A 19,482-nucleotide genomic window follows, 5' to 3' on the forward strand; every position below is an offset into this window, starting at 1 on the left:
AGGACATCTACTTTGTGCATGACACAAGTAATTTTTCCAAAATTTGTTTACAGACAGATTATTTCACTTATAATTCAGTGTATCACAAATTGAGTGGGTCAGAAGTTTACAAACACTAGGTTGGCTGTGCCTTTAAACAACTTGGACAATGACCAAAAATGATGTCCTGGCTTTAGAATCTTCTGATAGGCTAATTGACATAATTTGAGTCAATTGGAGGTGTACCTGTAGATGTATTTCATGGCCTGCCTTCAAACTCAGTGCCTCTTTGCTTGAGATCATGGGATTTTCAAAAGAAATCAGCCAAGACCTCAGAAATAAAATGTAGTCCTCAGAAGGACACTGCAGGGCAAATAATTTTGTAATTTGAAGTGGTACAGATATTCCCTGACCGGGAATCGAACCCGGGCCGCAGCGGTGAGAGCGCCGAATCCTAACCACTAGACAACCAGGGAAGGATGCCGCAAGCCAAATTGTTTCACAATTTGAAATGGTACATACAGTTGAAGTCTGAAGTTTACATACACTTAGGTTGGAGTCATTTAAACTTGTTTGTCAACCATTCCACACATTTCTTGTTAACAAACTATAGTTTTGGCAAGTCGGTTAGGACATCTACTTTGTGCATGACACAAGTAATTTTTCCAAAATTTGTTTACAGATAGATTATTTCACTTATAATTCAGTGTATCACAAATCCAGTGGGTCAGAAGTTTACAAACACTAGGTTGGCTGTGCCTTTAAACAACTTGGACAATGACCAAAAATGATGTCCTGGCTTTAGAATCTTCTGATAGGCTAATTGACATAATTTGAGTCAATTGGAGGTGTACCTGTAGATGTATTTCATGGCCTGCCTTCAAACTCAGTGCCTCTTTGCTTTAGATCATGGGATTTTCAAAAGAAATCAGCCAAGACCTCAGAAGTAAAATGTAGACCTCAGAAGGAAAAATCGTTTTGTAATTTGAAGTGGTACAGATATTCCCTGACCGGGAATCGAACCCGGGCCGCGGCGGTGAGAGCGCCGAATCCTAACCACTAGACAACCAGGGAAGGATACCGCTAGTCAAATTGTTTCACAATTTGAAATGGTACATACAGTTGAAGTCTGAAGTTTACATACACTTAGGTTGGAGTCATTAAAACTCATTTGTCAACCATTCCACACATTTCTTGTTAACAAACTATAGTTTTGGCAAGTCGGTTAGGACATCTACTTTGTGCATGACACAAGTAATTTTTCCAAAATTTGTTTACAGATAGATTATTTCACTTATAATTCAGTGTATCACAAATCCAGTGGGTCAGAAGTTTACAAACACTAGGTTGGCTGTGCCTTTAAACAACTTGGACAATGACCAAAAATGATGTCCTGGCTTTAGAATCTTCTGATAGGCTAATTGACATAATTTGAGTCAATTGGAGGTGTACCTGTAGATGTATTTCATGGCCTGCCTTCAAACTCAGTGCCTCTTTGTTTTAGATCATGGGATTTTCAAAAGAAATCAGCCAAGACCTCAGAAGTAAAATGTAGACCTCAGAAGGAAAAATCGTTTTGTAATTTGAAGTGGTACAGATATTCCCTGACCGGGAATCGAACCCGGGCCGCGGCGGTGAGAGCGCCGAATCCTAACCACTAGACAACCAGGGAAGGATACCGCTAGTCAAATTGTTTCACAATTTGAAATGGTACATACAGTTGAAGTCTGAAGTTTACATACACTTAGGTTGGAGTCATTAAAACTCATTTGTCAACCATTCCACACATTTCTTGTTAACAAACTATAGTTTTGGCAAGTCGGTTAGGACATCTACTTTGTGCATGACACAAGTAATTATTCCAAAATTTGTTTACAGACAGATTATTTCACTTATAATTCAGTGTATCACAAATCCAGTGGGTCAGAAGTTTACAAACACTAGGTTGGCTGTGCCTTTAAACAACTTGGACAATGACCAAAAATGATGTCCTGGCTTTAGAATCTTCTGATAGGCTAATTGACATAATTTGAGTCAATTGGAGGTGTACCTGTAGATGTATTTCATGGCCTGCCTTCAAACTCAGTGCCTCTTTGCTTGAGATCATGGGATTTTCAAAAGAAATCAGCCAAGACCTCAGAAATAAAATGTAGTCCTCAGAAGGACACTGCAGGGCAAATAATTTTGTAATTTGAAGTGGTACAGATATTCCCTGACCGGGAATCGAACCCGGGCCGCAGCGGTGAGAGAGCCGAATCCTAACCACTAGACAACCAGGGAAGGATGCCGCAAGTCAAATTGTTTCACAATTTGAAATGGTACATACAGTTGAAGTCTGAAGTTTACATACACTTAGGTTGGAGTCATTAAAACTTGTTTGTCAACCATTCCACACATTTCTTGTTAACAAACTATAGTTTTGGCAAGTCGGTTAGGACATCTACTTTGTGCATGACACAAGTAATTATTCCAAAATTTGTTTACAGACAGATTATTTCACTTATAATTCAGTGTATCACAAATCCAGTGGGTCAGAAGTTTACAAACACTAGGTTGGCTGTGCCTTTAAACAACTTGGACAATGACCAAAAATGATGTCCTGGCTTTAGAATCTTCTGATAGGCTAATTGACATAATTTGAGTCAATTGGAGGTGTACCTGTAGATGTATTTCATGGCCTGCCTTCAAACTCAGTGCCTCTTTGCTTGAGATCATGGGATTTTCAAAAGAAATCAGCCAAGACCTCAGAAATAAAATGTAGTCCTCAGAAGGACACTGCAGGGCAAATAATTTTGTAATTTGAAGTGGTACAGATATTCCCTGACCGGGAATCGAACCCGGGCCGCAGCGGTGAGAGCGCCGAATCCTAACCACTAGACAACCAGGGAAGGATGCCGCAAGTCAAATTGTTTCACAATTTGAAATGGTACTTACAGTTGAAGTCTGAAGTTTACATACACTTAGGTTGGAGTCATTAAAACTTGTTTGTCAACCATTCCACACATTTCTTGTTAACAAACTATAGTTTTGGCAAGTCGGTTAGGACATCTACTTTGTGCATGACACAAGGAATTTTTCCAAAATTTGTTTACAGACAGATTATTTCACTTATAATTCAGTGTATCACAAATCCAGTGAGTCAGAAGTTTACAAACACTAGGTTGACTGTGCCTTTAAACAACTTGGACAATGACCAAAAATGATGTCCTGGCTTTAGAATCTTCTGATAGGCTAATTGACATAATTTGAGTCAATTGGAGGTGTACCTGTAGATGTATTTCATGGCCTGCCTTCAAACTCAGTGCCTCTTTGCTTGAGATCATGGGATTTTCAAAAGAAATCAGCCAAGACCTCAGAAATAAAATGTAGTCCTCAGAAGGACAATGCTGGGCAAATAATTTTGTAATTTGAAGTGGTACAGATATTCCCTGACCGGGAATCGAACCCGGGCCGCGGCGGTGAGACAACAAGGGAAGGATACTCCAATTCAAATTGTTTCACAATTTGAAATGGTACATACAGTTGAAGTCTGATGTTTACATACACTTAGGTTGGAGTCATTAAAACTCGTTTGTCAACCATTCCACACATTTCTTGTTATCAAACTATAGTTTTGGCATGTCGGTTAGGACATCTACTTTGTGCATGACACAAGTAATTTTTCCAAAATTTGTTTACAGACAGATTATTTCACTTATAATTCAGTGTATCACAAATCCAGTGGGTCAGAAGTTTACAAACACTAGGTTGGCTGTGCCTTTAAACAACTTGGACAATGACCAAAAATGATGTCCTGGCTTTAGAATCTTCTGATAGGCTAATTGACATAATTTGAGGGAATTGGAGGTGTACCTGTAGATGTATTTCATGGCCTGCCTTCAAACTCAGTGCCTCTTTGCTTGAGATCATGGGATTTTCAAAAGAAATCAGCCAAGACCTCAGAAATAAAATGTAGACCTCCGAAGGACAAATCGTTTTGTAATTTGAAGTGGTACAGATATTCCCTGACCTGGAATCGAACCCGGGCCGCGGCGGTGAGAGCGCCGAATCCTAACCACTAGACAACCAGGGAAGGATACCGCTAGTCAAATTGTTTCACAATTTGAAATGGTACATACAGTTGAAGTCTGAAGTTTACATACACTTAGGTTGGAGTCATTAAAACTCGTTTGTCAACCATTCCACACATTTCTTGTTAACAAACTATAGTTTTGGCAAGTCGGTTAGGACATCTACTTTGTGCATGACACAAGTAATTTTTCCAAAATTTGTTTACAGACAGATTATTTCACTTATAATTCAGTGTATCACAAATCCAGTGGGTCAGAAGTTTACAAACACTAGGTTGGCTGTGCCTTTAAACAACTTGGACAATGACCAAAAATGATGTCCTGGCTTTAGAATCTTCTGATAGGCTAATTGACATAATTTGAGTCAATTGGAGGTGTACCTGTAGATGTATTTCATGGCCTGCCTTCAAACTCAGTGCCTCTTTGCTTGAGATCATGGGATTTTCAAAAGAAATCAGCCAAGACCTCAGAAATAAAATGTAGTCCTCAGAAGGACACTGCAGGGCAAATAATTTTGTAATTTGAAGTGGTACAGATATTCCCTGACCGGGAATCGAACCCGGGCCGCAGCGGTGAGAGCGCCGAATCCTAACCACTAGACAACCAGGGAAGGATGCCGCAAGTCAAATTGTTTCACAATTTGAAATGGTACATACAGTTGAAGTCTGAAGTTTACATACACTTAGGTTGGAGTCATTAAAACTTGTTTGTCAACCATTCCACACATTTCTTGTTAACAAACTATAGTTTTGGCAAGTCGGTTAGGACATCTACTTTGTGCATGACACAAGTAATTTTTCCAAAATTTGTTTACAGACAGATTATTTCACTTATAATTCAGTGTATCACAAATCCAGTGGGTCAGAAGTTTACAAACACTAGGTTGGCTGTGCCTTTAAACAACTTGGACAATGACCAAAAATGATGTCCTGGCTTTAGAAACTTCTGATAGGCTAATTGACATAATTTGAGTCAATTGGAGGTGTACCTGTAGATGTATTTCATGGCCTGCCTTCAAACTCAGTGCCTCTTTGCTTGAGATCATGGGATTTTCAAAAGAAATCAGCCAAGACCTCAGATATAAAATGTAGACCTCAGAAGGACACTGCAGGGCAAATAATTTTGTAATTTGAAGTGGTACTGATATTCCCTGACCGGGAATCGAACCCGGGCCGCGGCGGTGAGAGCACCGAATCCTAACCACTAGACAACCAGGGAAGGATACTGCAATTCAAATTGTTTCATAATTTGAAATGGTACATACAGTTGAAGTCTGAAGTTTACATACACTTAGGTTGGAGTCATTAAAACTCGTTTGTCAACCATTCCACACATTTCTTGTTAACAAACTATAGTTTTGGCAAGTCGGTTAGGACATCTACTTTGTGCATGACACAAGTAATTTTTCCAAAATTTGTTAACAGACAGATTATTTCACTTATAATTCAGTGTATCACAAATCCAGTGGGTCAGAAGTTTACAAACACTAGGTTGGCTGTGCCTTTAAACAACTTGGACAATGACCAAAAATGATGTCCTGGCTTTAGAATCTTCTGATAGGCTAATTGACATAATTTGAGTCAATTGGAGGTGTACCTGTAGATGTATTTCATGGCCTGCCTTCAAACTCAGTGCCTCTTTGCTTGAGATCATGGGATTTTCAAAAGAAATCAGCCAAGACCTCAGAAATAAAATGTAGACCTCAGAAGGACACTGCAGGGCAAATCGTTTTGTAACTTGAAGTGGTACTGATATTCCCTGACCGGGAATCGAACCCGGGCCGCGGCGGTGAGAGCGCCGAATCCTAACCACTAGACAACCAGGGAAGGATACAGCAATTCAAATTGTTTCATAATTTGAAATGGTACATACAGTTGAAGTCTGAAGTTTACGTACACTTAGGTTGGAGTCATTAAAACTTGTTTGTCAACCATTCCACACATTTCTTGTTAACAAACTATAGTTTTGGCAAGTCGGTTAGGACATCTACTTTGTGCATGACACAAGTAATTTTTCCAAAATTTGTTTACAGACAGATTATTTCACTTATAATTCAGTGTATCACAAATCCAGTGGGTCAGAAGTTTACAAACACTAGGTTGGCTGTGCCTTTAAACAACTTGGACAATGACCAAAAATGATGTCCTGGCTTTAGAATCTTCTGATAGGCTAATTGACATAATTTGAGTCAATTGGAGGTGTACCTGTAGATGTATTTCATGGCCTGCCTTCAAACTCAGTGCCTCTTTGCTTGAGATCATGGGATTTTCAAAAGAAATCAGCCAAGACCTCAGATATAAATTGTAGACCTCAGAAGGACACTGCAGGGCAAATAATTTTGTAATTTGAACTGGTACTGATATTCCCTGACCGGGAATCAAACCCGGGCCGCGGCGGTGAGAGCGCCGAATCCTAACCACTAGACAACCAGGGAAGGATACTGCAATTCAAATTGTTTCATAATTTGAAATGGTACATACAGTTGAAGTCTGAAGTTTACATACACTTAGGTTGGAGTCATTAAAACTCGTTTGTCAACCATTCCACACATTTCTTGTTAACAAACTATAGTTTTGGCAAGTCGGTTAGGACATCTACTTTGTGCATGACACAAGTAATTTTTCCAAAATTTGTTAACAGACAGATTATTTCACTTATAATTCAGTGTATCACAAATCCAGTGGGTCAGAAGTTTACAAACACTAGGTTGGCTGTGCCTTTAAACAACTTGGACAATGACCAAAAATGATGTCCTGGCTTTAGAATCTTCTGATAGGCTAATTGACATAATTTGAGTCAATTGGAGGTGTACCTGTAGATGTATTTCATGGCCTGCCTTCAAACTCAGTGCCTCTTTGCTTGAGATCATGGGATTTTCAAAAGAAATCAGCCAAGACCTCAGAAATAAAATGTAGACGTCCATATGTCTGGTTCATCCTTGGGAGCAATTTCCAAACGCCTGAAGGTACCACGTTCCTCTGTACAAGCAATAGTATGCAAAACAACAGCAAAGGACCTTGTGAAGATGCTGGAGGAAGCAGATACAGAAGTATCTACAGTGAAACGAGTCCTATATCGACATAACCTGAAAATGCCAGACTACAGTTTGGGGACAAAGATCCTACTTTTTGGAGAAATGTCCTCTGGTCTGATGAAACAAAAATAGAAGTGTTTGGCCATATTGACCATTGCTGTGTTTGGAGGAGAAAGGGGGTGTCTTACAAGCCGAAGAACACCATCCCAACCGTGAAGCACGGGGGTGGCAGCATCATGTTGTGGGGGTGCTTTGCTGCAGGAGAGACTGGTGCACAACTAGAACAACAGGGAAGGACACTGCAGGGCAAATGGTTTTGTAATTTGAAGTGGTACGTATGTGCAATAACCTACTAAATTCATTGTGACAGGTTGCACAAGTAAACAAGTCGCAAAAGAGAAGTTCCCTGACCGGGAATCGAACCCGGGCCGCGGCGGTGAGAGCGCCGAATCCTAATCACTAAACGACCAGGGAAGGATACTGCAGTGCAAATTGGTCCACAATTTGAAATGGTACATACAGTGGGTCAGAAGTTTACAAACACTAGGTTGGCTGTGCCTTTAAACAACTTGGACAATGACCAAAAATGATGTCCTGGCTTTAGAATCTTCTGATAGGCTAATTGACATAATTTGAGTCAATTGGAGGTGTACCTGTAGATGTATTTCATGGCCTGCCTTCAAACTCAGTGCCTCTTTGCTTGAGATCATGGGATTTTCAAAAGAAATCAGCCAAGACCTCAGAAATAAAATGTAGACCTCAGAAAGACACTGCAGGGCAAATCGTTTTGTAACTTGAAGTGGTACTGATATTCCCTGACCGGGAATCAAACCCGGGCCGCGGCGGTGAGAGCGCCGAATCCTAACCACTAGACAACCAGGGAAGGATACTGCAATTCAAATTGTTTCATAATTTGAAATGGTACATACAGTTGAAGTCTGAAGTTTACATACACTTAGGTTGGAGTCATTAAAACTCGTTTGTCAACCATTCCACACATTTCTTGTTAACAAACTATAGTTTTGGCAAGTCGGTTAGGACATCTACTTTGTGCATGACACAAGTAATTTTTCCAAAATTTGTTAACAGACAGATTATTTCACTTATAATTCAGTGTATCACAAATCCAGTGGGTCAGAAGTTTACAAACACTAGGTTGGCTGTGCCTTTAAACAACTTGGACAATGACCAAAAATGATGTCCTGGCTTTAGAATCTTCTGATAGGCTAATTGACATAATTTGAGTCAATTGGAGGTGTACCTGTAGATGTATTTCATGGCCTGCCTTCAAACTCAGTGCCTCTTTGCTTGAGATCATGGGATTTTCAAAAGAAATCAGCCAAGACCTCAGAAATAAAATGTAGACGTCCATATGTCTGGTTCATCCTTGGGAGCAATTTCCAAACGCCTGAAGGTACCACGTTCCTCTGTACAAGCAATAGTATGCAAAACAACAGCAAAGGACCTTGTGAAGATGCTGGAGGAAGCAGATACAGAAGTATCTACAGTGAAACGAGTCCTATATCGACATAACCTGAAAATGCCAGACTACAGTTTGGGGACAAAGATCCTACTTTTTGGAGAAATGTCCTCTGGTCTGATGAAACAAAAATAGAAGTGTTTGGCCATATTGACCATTGCTGTGTTTGGAGGAGAAAGGGGGTGTCTTACAAGCCGAAGAACACCATCCCAACCGTGAAGCACGGGGGTGGCAGCATCATGTTGTGGGGGTGCTTTGCTGCAGGAGAGACTGGTGCACAACTAGAACAACAGGGAAGGACACTGCAGGGCAAATGGTTTTGTAATTTGAAGTGGTACGTATGTGCAATAACCTACTAAATTCATTGTGACAGGTTGCACAAGTAAACAAGTCGCAAAAGAGAAGTTCCCTGACCGGGAATCGAACCCGGGCCGCGGCGGTGAGAGCGCCGAATCCTAATCACTAAACGACCAGGGAAGGATACTGCAGTGCAAATTGGTCCACAATTTGAAATGGTACATACAGTGGGTCAGAAGTTTACAAACACTAGGTTGGCTGTGCCTTTAAACAACTTGGACAATGACCAAAAATGATGTCCTGGCTTTAGAATCTTCTGATAGGCTAATTGACATAATTTGAGTCAATTGGAGGTGTACCTGTAGATGTATTTCATGGCCTGCCTTCAAACTCAGTGCCTCTTTGCTTGAGATCATGGGATTTTCAAAAGAAATCAGCCAAGACCTCAGAAATAAAATGTAGACCTCAGAAAGACACTGCAGGGCAAATCGTTTTGTAACTTGAAGTGGTACTGATATTCCCTGACCGGGAATCAAACCCGGGCCGCGGCGGTGAGAGCGCCGAATCCTAACCACTAGACAACCAGGGAAGGATACTGCAATTCAAATTGTTTCATAATTTGAAATGGTACATACAGTTGAAGTCTGAAGTTTACATACACTTAGGTTGGAGTCATTAAAACTCGTTTGTCAACCATTCCACACATTTCTTGTTAACAAACTATAGTTTTGGCAAGTCGGTTAGGACATCTACTTTGTGCATGACACAAGTAATTTTTCCAAAATTTGTTTACAGACAGATTATTTCACTTATAATTCAGTGTATCACAAATCCAGTGGGTCAGAAGTTTACAAACACTAGGTTGGCTGTGCCTTTAAACAACTTGGACAATGACCAAAAATGATGTCCTGGCTTTAGAATCTTCTGATAGGCTAATTGACATAATTTGAGTCAATTGGAGGTGTACCTGTAGATGTTTTTCATGGCCTGCCTTCAAACTCAGTGCCTCTTTGCTTGAGATCATGGGATTTTCAAAAGAAATCAGCCAAGACCTCAGAAATAAAATGTAGACGTCCACAAGTCTGGTTCATCCTTTGGAGCAATTTCCAAACGCCTGAAGGTACCACGTTCCTCTGTACAAGCAATAGTATGCAAAACAACAGCAAAGGACCTTGTGAAGATGCTGGAGGAAACAGATACAGAAGTATCTACAGTGAAACGAGTCCTATATCGACATAACCTGAAAATGCCAGACTACAGTTTGGGGACAAAGATCCTACTTTTTGGAGAAATGTCCTCTGGTCTGATGAAACAAAAATAGAAGTGTTTGGCCATATTGACCATTGTTGTGTTTGGAGGAGAAAGGGGGTGTCTTACAAGCCGAAGAACACCATCCCAACCGTGAAGCACAGGGGTGGCAGCATCATGTTGTGGGGGTGCTTTGCTGCAGGAGAGACTGGTGCACAACTAGAACAACAGGGAAGGACACTGCAGGGCAAATGGTTTTGTAATTTGAAGTGGTACATATGTGCAATAACCTACTAAATTCATTGTGACAGGTTGCACAAGTAAACAAGTCGCAAAAGCGAAGTTCCCTGACCGGGAATCGAACCCGGGCCGCGGCGGTGAGAGCGCCGAATCCTAACCACTAGACCACCAGGGAAGGATACTGCAGTGCAAATTGGTCCACAATTTGAAATGGTACATACAGTGGGTCAGAAGTTTACAAACACTAGTTTGGTTGTGCCTTTAAACAACTTGGACAATGACCAAAAATGATGTCCTGGCTTTAGAATCTTCTGATAGGCTAATTGACATAATTTGAGTCAATTGGAGGTGTACCTGTAGATGTATTTCATGGCCTGCCTTCAAACTCAGTGCTTCTTTGCTTGAGATCATGGGATTTTCAAAAGAAATCAGCCAAGACCTCAGAAATAAAATGTAGACCTCAGAAGGACACTGCAGGGCAAATCGTTTTGTAACTTGAAGTGGTACTGATATTCCCTGACCGGGAATCAAACCCGGGCCGCGGCGGTGAGAGCGCCGAATCCTAACCACTAGACAACCAGGGAAGGATACTGCAATTCAAATTGTTTCATAATTTGAAATGGTACATACAGTTGAAGTCTGAAGTTTACATACACTTAGGTTGGAGTCATTAAAACTCGTTTGTCAACCATTCCACACATTTCTTGTTAACAAACTATAGTTTTGGCAAGTCAGTTAGGACATCTACTTTGTGCATGACACAAGTAATTATTCCAAAATTTGTTTACAGACAGATTATTTCACTTATAATTCAGTGTATCACAAATCCAGTGGGTCAGAAGTTTACAAACACTAGGTTGGCTGTGCCTTTAAACAACTTGGACAATGACCAAAAATGATGTCCTGGCTTTAGAATCTTCTGATAGTCTAATTGACATAATTTGAGTCAATTGGAGGTGTACCTGTAGATGTATTTCATGGCCTGCCTTCAAACTCAGTGCTTCTTTGCTTGAGATCATGGGATTTTCAAAAGAAATCAGCCAAGACCTCAGAAATAAAATGTAGTCCTCAGAAGGACACTGCAGGGCAAATAATTTTGTAATTTGAAGTGGTACAGATATTCCCTGACCGGGAATCGAACCCGGGCCACAGCGGTGAGAGCGCCGAATCCTAACCACTAGACAACCAGGGAAGGATGCCGCAAGTCAAATTGTTTCACAATTTGAAATGGTACATACAGTTGAAGTCTGAAGTTTACATACACTTATGTTGGAGTCATTAAAACTTGTTTGTCAACCATTCCACACATTTCTTGTTAACAAACTATAGTTTTGGCAAGTCGGTTAGGACATCTACTTTGTGCATGACACAAGTAATTTTTCCAAAATTTGTTTACAGACAGATTATTTCACTTATAATTCAGTGTATCACAAATCCAGTGGGTCAGAAGTTTACAAACACTAGGTTGGCTGTGCCTTTAAACAACTTGGACAATGACCAAAAATGATGTCCTGGCTTTAGAATCTTCTGATAGGCTAATTGACATAATTTGAGTCAATTGGAGGTGTACCTGTAGATGTATTTCATGGCCTGCCTTCAAACTCAGTGCCTCTTTGCTTGAGATCATGGGATTTTCAAAAGAAATCAGCCAAGACCTCAGAAATAAAATGTAGTCCTCAGAAGGACACTGCAGGGCAAATAATTTTGTAATTTGAAGTGGTACAGATATTCCCTGACCGGGAATCGAACCCGGGCCGCGGCGGTGAGAGCACCGAATCCTAAACACTAGACAACCTGGGAAGGATCCCGCAAGTCAAATTGTTTCACAATTTGAAATGGTACATACAGTTGAAGTCTGAAGTTTACATACACTTAGGTTGGAGTCATTAAAACTCGTTTGTCAACCATTCCACACATTTCTTGTTATCAAACTATATTTTTGGCAAGTCGGTTAGGACATCTACTTTGTGCATGACACAAGTAATTTTTCCAAAATTTGTTTACAGACAGATTATTTCACTTATAATTCAGTGTATCACAAATCCAGTGGGTCAGAAGTTTACAAACACTAGGTTGGCTGTGCCTTTAAACAACTTGGACAATGACCAAAAATGATGTCCTGGCTTTAGAATCTTCTGATAGGCTAATTGACATAATTTGAGTCAATTGGAGGTGTACCTGTAGATGTATTTCATGGCCTGCCTTCAAACTCAGTGCCTCTTTGCTTGAGATCATGGGATTTTCAAAAGAAATCAGCCAAGACCTCAGAAATAAAATGTAGTCCTCAGAAGGACACTGCAGGGCAAATCATTTTGTAATTTGAAGTGGTACAGATATTCCCTGACCGGGAATCGAACCCGGGCCGCAGCGGTGAGACAACCAGGGAAGGATACTCCAATTCAAATTGTTTCACAATTTGAAATGGTACATACAGTTGAAGTCTGATGTTTACATACACTTAGGTTGGAGTCATTAAAACTCGTTTGTCAACCATTCCACACATTTCTTGTTATCAAACTATAGTTTTGGCATGTCGGTTAGGACATCTACTTTGTGCATGACACAAGTAATTTTTCCAAAATTTGTTTACAGACAGATTATTTCACTTATAATTCAGTGTATCACAAATCCAGTGGGTCAGAAGTTTACAAACACTAGGTTGGCTGTGCCTTTAAACAACTTGGACAATGACCAAAAATGATGTCCTGGCTTTAGAATCTTCTGATAGGCTAATAAACATAATTTGAGTCAATTGGAGGTGTACCTGTAGATGTATTTCATGGCCTGCCTTCAAACTCAGTGCCTCTTTGCTTGAGATCATGGGATTTTCAAAAGAAATCAGCCAAGACCTCAGAAATAAAATGTAGACCTCAGAAGGACGCTGCAGGGCAAATCATTTTGTAATTGGAAGAGATATTCCCTGACCGGGAATCGAACCCGGGCCGTGGCGGTGAGAGCGCCGAATCCTAACCACTAGACAACCAGGGAAGGATACTGCAATTCAAATTGTTTCACAATTTGAAATGGTACATACAGTTGAAGTCTGAAGTTTACATACACTTAGGTTGGAGTCATTAAAACTTGTTTGTCAACCATTCCACACATTTCTTGTTAACAAACTATAGTTTTGGCAAGTCGGTTAGGACATCTACTTTGTGCATGACACAAGTAATTATTCCAAAATTTGTTTACAGACAGATTATTTCACTTATAATTCAGTGTATCACAAATCCAGTGGGTCAGAAGTTTACAAACACTAGGTTGGCTGTGCCTTTAAACAACTTGGACAATGACCAAAAATGATGTCCTGGCTTTAGAATCTTCTGATAGGCTAATTGACATAATTTGAGTCAATTGGAGGTGTACCTGTAGATGTATTTCATGGCCTGCCTTCAAACTCAGTGCCTCTTTGCTTGAGATCATGGGATTTTCAAAAGAATTCAGCCAAGACCTCAGAAATAAAATGTAGACCTCAGAAGGACACAGCAGGGAAAATCATTTTGTAATTTGAAGCGGTACAGATATTCCCTGACCGGGAATCGAACCCGGGCCGCGGCGGTGAGAGCGCCGAATCCTAACCTCTAGACAACCAGGGAAGGATACCGCAAGTCAAATTGTTTCACAATTTGAAATGGTACATACAGTTGAAGTCTGAAGTTTACATACACTTAGGTTGGATTAATTAAAACTCGTTTGTCAACCATTCCACACATTTCTTGTTAACAAACTATAGTTTTGGCAAGTCGGTTAGGACATCTACTTTGTTCATGACACAAGTAATTATTCCAAAATTTGTTTACAGACAGATTATTTCACTTATAATTCAGTGTATCACAAATCCAGTGGGTCAGAAGTTTACAAACACTAGGTTGGCTGTGCCTTTAAACAACTTGGACAATGACCAAAAATGATGTCCTGGCTTTAGAATCTTCTGATAGTCTAATTGACATAATTTGAGTCAATTGGAGGTGTACCTGTAGATGTATTTCATGGCCTGCCTTCAAACTCAGTGCCTCTTTGCTTGAGATCATGGGATTTTCAAAAGAAATCAGCCAAGACCTCAGAAATAAAATGTAGTCCTCAGAAGGACACTGCAGGGCAAATAATTTTGTAATTTGAAGTGGTACAGATATTCCCTGACCGGGAATCGAACCCGGGCCGCAGCGGTGAGAGCGCCGAATCCTAACCACTAGACAACCAGGGAAGGATGCCGCAAGTCAAATTGTTTCACAATTTGAAATGGTACATACAGTTGAAGTCTGAAGTTTACATACACTTAGGTTGGAGTCATTAAAACTTGTTTGTCAACCATTCCACACATTTCTTGTTAACAACTATAGTTTTGGCAAGTCGGTTAGGACATCTACTTTGTGCATGACACAAGTAATTTTTCCAAAATTTGTTTACAGACAGATTATTTCACTTATAATTCAGTGTATCACAAATCCAGTGGGTCAGAAGTTTACAAACACTAGGTTGGCTGTGCCTTTAAACAACTTGGACAATGACCAAAAATGATGTCCTGGCTTTAGAATCTTCTGATAGTCTAATTGACATAATTTGAGTCAATTGGAGGTGTACCTGTAGATGTATTTCATGGCCTGCCTTCAAACTCAGTGCCTCTTTGCTTGAGATCATGGGATTTTCAAAAGAAATCAGCCAAGACCTCAGAAATAAAATGTAGTCCTCAGAAGGACACTGCAGGGCAAATAATTTTGTAATTTGAAGTGGTACAGATATTCCCTGACCGGGAATCGAACCCGGGCCGCAGCGGTTAGAGCGCCGAATCCTAACCACTAGACAACCAGGGAAGGATGCCGCAAGTCAAATTGTTTCACAATTTGAAATGGTACATACAGTTGAAGTCTGAAGTTTACATACACTTAGGTTGGAGTCATTAAAACTTGTTTGTCAACCATTCCACACATTTCTTGTTAACAAACTATAGTTTTGGCAAGTCGGTTAGGACATCTACTTTGTGCATGACACAAGTAATTTTTCCAAAATTTGTTTACAGACAGATTATTTCACTTATAATTCAGTGTATCACAAATCCAGTGGGTCAGAAGTTTACAAACACTAGGTTGGCTGTGCCTTTAAACAACTTGGACAATGACCAAAAATGATGTCCTGGCTTTAGAATCTTCTGATAGGCTAATTGACATAATTTGAGTCAATTGGAGGTGTACCTGTAGATGTATTTCATGGCCTGCCTTCAAACTCAGTGCCTCTTTGCTTGAGATCATGGGATTTTCAAAAGAAATTAGCCAAGACCTCAGAAATAAAATGTAGTCCTCAGAAGGACAATGCAGGGCAAATAATTTTGTAATTTGAAGTGGTACAGATATTCCCTGACCGGGAATCGAACCCGGGCCGCGGCGGTGAGAGCACCGAATCCTAACCACTAGACAACCTGGGAAGGATCCCGCAAGTCAAATTGTTTCACAATTTGAAATGGTACATACAGTTGAAGTCTGAAGTTTACATACACTTAGGTTGGAGTCATTAAAACTCGTTTGTCAACCATTCCACACATTTCTTGTTAAAAAACTATAGTTTTGGCAAGTCGGTTAGGACATCTACTTTGTGCATGACACAAGTAATTTTTCCAAAATTTGTTTACAGACAGATTATTTCACTTATAATTCAGTGTATCACAAATCCAGTGGGTCAGAAGTTTACAAACACTAGGTTGGCTGTGCCTTTAAACAACTTGGACAATGACCAAAAATGATGTCCTGGCTTTAGAATCTTCTGATAGGCTTATTGACATAATTTGAGTCAATTGGAGGTGTACCTGTAGATGTATTTCATGGCCTGCCTTCAAACTCAGTGCCTCTTTGCTTGAGATCATGGGATTTTCAAAAGAAATCAGCCAAGACCTCAGAAATAAAATGTAGACCTCAGAAGGACACTGCAGGGCAAATCATTTTGTAATTTGAAGTGGTAGAGATATTCCCTGACCGGGAATCGAACCCGGGCCGTGGCGGTGAGAGCGCCGAATCCTAACCACTAGACAACCAGGGAAGGATACTGCAATTCAAATTGTTTCACAATTTGAAATGGTACATACAGTTGAAGTCTGAAGTTTACATACACTTAGGTTGGAGTCATTAAAACTCGTTTGTCAACCATTCCACACATTTCTTGTTAACAAACTATAGTTTTGGCAAGTCGGTTAGGACATCTACTTTGTGCATGACACAAGTAATTATTCCAAAATTTGTTTTCAGACAGATTATTTCACTTATAATTCAGTGTATCACAAATCCAGTGGTTCAGAAGTTTACAAACACTAGGTTGGCTGTGCCTTTAAACAACTTGGACAATGACCAAAAATGATGTCCTGGCTTTAGAATCTTCTGATAGGCTAATTGACATAATTTGAGTCAATTGGAGGTGTACCTGTAGATGTATTTCATGGCCTGCCTTCAAACTCAGTGCCTCTTTGCTTGAGATCATGGGATTTTCAAAAGAAATCAGCCAAGACCTCAGAAATAAAATGTAGTCCTCAGAAGGACACTGCAGGGCAAATAATTTTGTAATTTGAAGTGGTACAGATATTCCCTGACCGGGAATCGAACCCGGGCCGCAGCGGTGAGAGCGCCGAATCCTAACCACTAGACAACCAGGGAAGGATGCCGCAAGTCAAATTGTTTCACAATTTGAAATGGTACATACAGTTGAAGTCTGAAGTTTACATACACTTAGGTTGGAGTCATTAAAACTTGTTTGTCAACCATTCCACACATTTCTTGTTAACAAACTATAGTTTTGGCAAGTCGGTTAGGACATCTACTTTGTGCATGACACAAGTAATTTTTCCAAAATTTGTTTACAGACAGATTATTTCACTTATAATTCAGTGTATCACAAATCCAGTGGGTCAGAAGTTTACAAACACTAGGTTGGCTGTGCCTTTAAACAACTTGGACAATGACCAAAAATGATGTCCTGGCTTTAGAATCTTCTGATAGTCTAATTGACATAATTTGAGTCAATTGGAGGTGTACCTGTAGATGTATTTCATGGCCTGCCTTCAAACTCAGTGCCTCTTTGCTTGAGATCATGGGATTTTCAAAAGAAATCAGCCAAGACCTCAGAAATAAAATGTAGTCCTCAGAAGGACACTGCAGGGCAAATAATTTTGTAATTTGAAGTGGTACAGATATTCCCTGACCGGGAATCGAACCCGGGCCGCAGCGGTTAGAGCGCCGAATCCTAACCACTAGACAACCAGGGAAGGATGCCGCAAGTCACATTGTTTCACAATTTGAAATGGTACATACAGTTGAAGTCTGAAGTTTACATACACTTAGGTTGGAGTCATTAAAACTTGTTTGTCAACCATTCCACACATTTCTTGTTAACAAACTATAGTTTTGGCAAGTCGGTTAGGACATCTACTTTGTGCATGACACAAGTAATTTTTCCAAAATTTGTTTACAGACAGATTATTTCACTTATAATTCAGTGTATCACAAATCCAGTGGGTCAGAAGTTTACAAACACTAGGTTGGCTGTGCCTTTAAACAACTTGGACAATGACCAAAAATGATGTCCTGGCTTTAGAATCTTCTGATAGGCTAATTGACATAATTTGAGTCAATTGGAGGTGTACCTGTAGATGTATTTCATGGCCTGCCTTCAAACTCAGTGCCTCTTTGCTTGAGATCATGGGATTTTCAAAAGAAATCAGCCAAGACCTCAGAAATAAAATGTAGTCCTCAGAAGGACAATGCAGGGCAAATAATTTTGTAATTTGAAGTGGTACAGATATTCCCTGACCGGGAATCGAACCCGGGCCGCGGCGGTGAGAGCACCGAATCCTAACCACTAGACGACCTGGGAAGGATCCCGCAAGTCAAATTGTTTCACAATTTGAAATGGTACATACAGTTGATGTCTGAAGTTTACATACACTTAGGTTGGAGTCATTAAAACTCGTTTGTCAACCATTCCACACATTTCTTGTTAAAAAACTATAGTTTTGGCAAGTCGGTTAGGACATCTACTTTGTGCATGACACAAGTAATTTTTCCAAAATTTGTTTACAGACAGATTATTTCACTTATAATTCAGTGTATCACAAATCCAGTGGGTCAGAAGTTTACAAACACTAGGTTGGCTGTGCCTTTAAACAACTTGGACAATGACCAAAAATGATGTCCTGGCTTTAGAATCTTCTGATAGGCTAATTGACATAATTTGAGTCAATTGGAGGTGTACCTGTAGATGTATTTCATGGCCTGCCTTCAAACTCAGTGCCTCTTTGCTTGAGATCATGGGATTTTCAAAAGAAATCAGCCAAGACCTCAGAAATAAAATGTAGACCTCAGAAGGACACTGCAGGGCAAATCATTTTGTAATTGGAAGTGGTAGAGATATTCCCTGACCGGGAATCGAACCCGGGCCGTGGCGGTGAGAGCACCGAATCCTAACCACTAGACAACCAGGGAAGGATACTGCAATTCAAATTGTTTCACAATTTGAAATGGTACATACAGTTGAAGTCTGAAGTTTACATACACTTAGGTTGGAGTCATTAAAACTCGTTTGTCAACCATTCCACACATTTCTTGTTAACAAACTATAGTTTTGGCAAGTCGGTTAGGACATCTACTTTGTGCATGACACAAGTAATTATTCCAAAATTTGTTTTCAGACAGATTATTTCACTTATAATTCAGTGTATCACAAATCCAGTGGTTCAGAAGTTTACAAACACTAGGTTGGCTGTGCCTTTAAACAACTTGGACAATGACCAAAAATGATGTCCTGGCTTTAGAATCTTCTGATAGGCTAATTGACATAATTTGAGTCAATTGGAGGTGTACCTGTAGATGTATTTCATGGCCTGCCTTCAAACTCAGTGCCTCTTTGCTTGAGATCATGGGATTTTCAAAAGAAATCAGCCAAGACCATAGAAATAAAATGTAGACCTCAGAAGGACACAGCAGGGAAAATCATTTAGTAATTTGAAGTGGTACAGATATTCCCTGACCGGGAATCGAACCCGGGCCGCGGCGGTGAGAGCGCCGAATCCTAACCACTAGACAACCAGGGAAGGATCCCGCAAGTCAAATTGTTTCACAATTTGAAATGGTACATACAGTTGAAGTCTGAAGTTTACA

General features: G+C 40.1%; 1 non-coding gene across 1 annotated transcript; it reads right to left on the reverse strand.

The window, feature by feature from the left end:
* Window positions 1-10,451: 10,451 nt before the first annotated feature.
* Window positions 10,452-10,523, reverse strand: trnae-cuc (transfer RNA glutamic acid (anticodon CUC)). The gene has a single exon. It is a non-coding gene; the product is annotated as a tRNA-Glu (tRNA).
* Between the last annotated feature and the right edge of the window lie 8,959 nt (window positions 10,524-19,482).

The sequence above is a fragment of the Salvelinus fontinalis genome, chromosome 42 (genome assembly GCF_029448725.1).
Source record: "Salvelinus fontinalis isolate EN_2023a chromosome 42, ASM2944872v1, whole genome shotgun sequence".
Lineage (NCBI taxonomy): Eukaryota > Metazoa > Chordata > Actinopteri > Salmoniformes > Salmonidae > Salvelinus > Salvelinus fontinalis.